The sequence below is a fragment of the Solanum verrucosum genome, unplaced genomic scaffold (assembly GCF_900185275.1).
Source record: "Solanum verrucosum unplaced genomic scaffold, falcon-dt-bn FXZP01000151.1, whole genome shotgun sequence".
NCBI lineage: Eukaryota > Viridiplantae > Streptophyta > Magnoliopsida > Solanales > Solanaceae > Solanum > Solanum verrucosum.
The window spans coordinates 815501-817881 of NW_026020202.1; the positions used below are offsets into that span (position 1 = coordinate 815501).

At 33.7% G+C, this 2381-nt stretch overlaps 1 pseudogene; it reads right to left on the minus strand.

Annotated features, from left to right (window-relative positions):
* Positions 1-246: 246 nt before the first annotated feature.
* LOC125830090 (uncharacterized) lies at positions 247-1362 on the minus strand (annotated as a pseudogene).
* Between the last annotated feature and the right edge of the window lie 1019 nt (positions 1363-2381).

The window sequence follows — 2381 nt, forward strand, 5'->3', positions numbered from 1 at the left end:
GCAGCTGCTCATCACCGTCATATTAATTCAATACCTTTTTAATTAGCTAAATCAAGCTCAAAGGTTTCCAACAATCAACTAATACAACACATTTACTAAATATTCTCTTATCAACTCAATATGCAACTCACCTTCAACGTAATCCGAAATTGAACGAAAAATCATAAAATCCATAAGTTATATAATAGGATTTCAATGTTATCATGCATTCACAAAAAAAATAAGTCCCATAAAAAAGTCATAAAGTAAAGAACTTAGATTATCTATTACAACTCTAAACTTCACTAATGTGGTAGTGTGTTTGCCACATGATCCTCATCTTCTTCATCACTATTAGACTCATCTGTCATATTTCTTTGTTGACCATAGACTGGATATCGAGTAGGTTGAGACCGAGAGGGTTGAGGAGGGAAAATGACGTCATTGGAACAAGGGGGAATCCCTCCTGAAGCAAGTAATGCATCTAATTGAGCCTTAAGACCCTCATACTCTATGTCCCTGCGCCTTTCCCTAGCCCACGAGTCTTGGACTTGGCTAGATAGCTCAGCTATCTTTTGCTCCATAGCTAAATTTTTCTTCATCGATTCATCATCATAGGAACTACTTAGGCCTTCAAACTCAGAATGATATTCACAAAAGGTTTGTTGTGGCATGCCATAGGCATACTCATATCTACTCGGCCCACCAATCAAGTCTAGCCACACTCTCTCAGCCTGTTTTTGGGTAAGTGGCATACCTCGATTTCTTCTGGTTAAGTTTGTCGTAAATCCTCCAAAACTTGAAGATATCGATTTTAAATTGAATGGTATTATTATTAGAATATAAATTTAGAAAGCAAGTAACTATTAGTTTAAATTAGAGGCTTACATAGGTCAATTCAGCTCGCGGCTCAACCCACACGTCTGGATCTTCGAGATTTTTCTTCTTTCTTATGTGTGTTGCCCTGAATGCCTCAGTCTAAGTTACCAATCTTCCTAGTTCCTTTTCCTACATATTGAACTAATTAAGTTATAATCAAGAGTAATTAAATATTAATACCTAAAATATATAAAAACTTACAGAAAAATGATACATACCAATTTCCTCCTCATACTTCCTTGACTTTGAGCCCCACTTGTGTGTAGAGAACCACCCTTAGTAGATGGTCTAGCCTTCTTACCGATCTCACTCATTTGCTTAAATCTTGGATCCTTCACCCTTAACAATATCTGGTTTTTCATAATTCAAACATTGACATTTATTACAAGGACACTTAAGCACACCATTACGTTGAAAAAGTTCTAGTGTCTTTGCATACTACACAAAACCAGTGACGCCTTCTACAAATTCAGGTCTTAGCCCCATTCGACCAAAATTAGTCATTTTATACATCCAACTACGATTCATCTACATAAAGATCACAAAAATTTGAATTTGTTAAACACTAATTTATGTAATAATTTACTGAAAATCAAATTGTAACAATCCTAGCAGGGACTGCTTAACGAGGCCTTGTGCAAATGAATAAATGTATCTTTGGTGACTACAAAAGCATACTTCTCTCAACAGTTTGTCCCAAATAATGTCCACTTCCCTAAATAAATCAAAATAGAATACATCATTAAAAAAATAGTAGTAAGGTGGCACTATTACAGAAGGGTCAAGGACCTTTCTGGGCACAATGATTTCTTAACTTTCCTCTCTTCATTACTGCACAATGGTTTATATCTATAGACTATAGTATATATATAACTTTCCTCTTCTCATTACTACAACCAATAAAATAATAGGTAGATCCATATGTCATCTTAATTACTCATAAACAAAGAACAAGTCATCTTAATTGTCAATTATCAGCAAAAACATCTAATCCATACATTTTTCAGTTTAAAAACAACTAAAATACATACAACGACATAAACCAAAACAATATTAGTTCTAAGTTTGCATCAGAATTTACAACGTGATTATTTTAGATTGAGATATAAGATATAATAATCTCAAAATACAATACAAATCTTCATAACAGGTTTTATTTCTTTATTCTTAGATATTACTACCCATGTATCTTTAGGCCTTAGCCCCTCTTGACCAAAATTATTCCTATTATACATCAAACTACGATCCATCTACACACAAAATTTGAACTTTTCAAGCAAGAAATTAAGTCATCTTCCCAGTTAGTAGTATTAAGGGGATTCTTGCATTTGAGGCAGTAGCTTCAACTAGCATGATGATGATGATGATGCAGCCAATAGGCACTATTAAGGGTCAAGGACCTTTCTCGGTACAATGGTTTCTTAACTTGTCTCTCCTCATTATTGCACGATGGTTTATATCTATAGACTATAGTGTGTGTGTGTATATATATATATATATATATATATATATATATATATAAC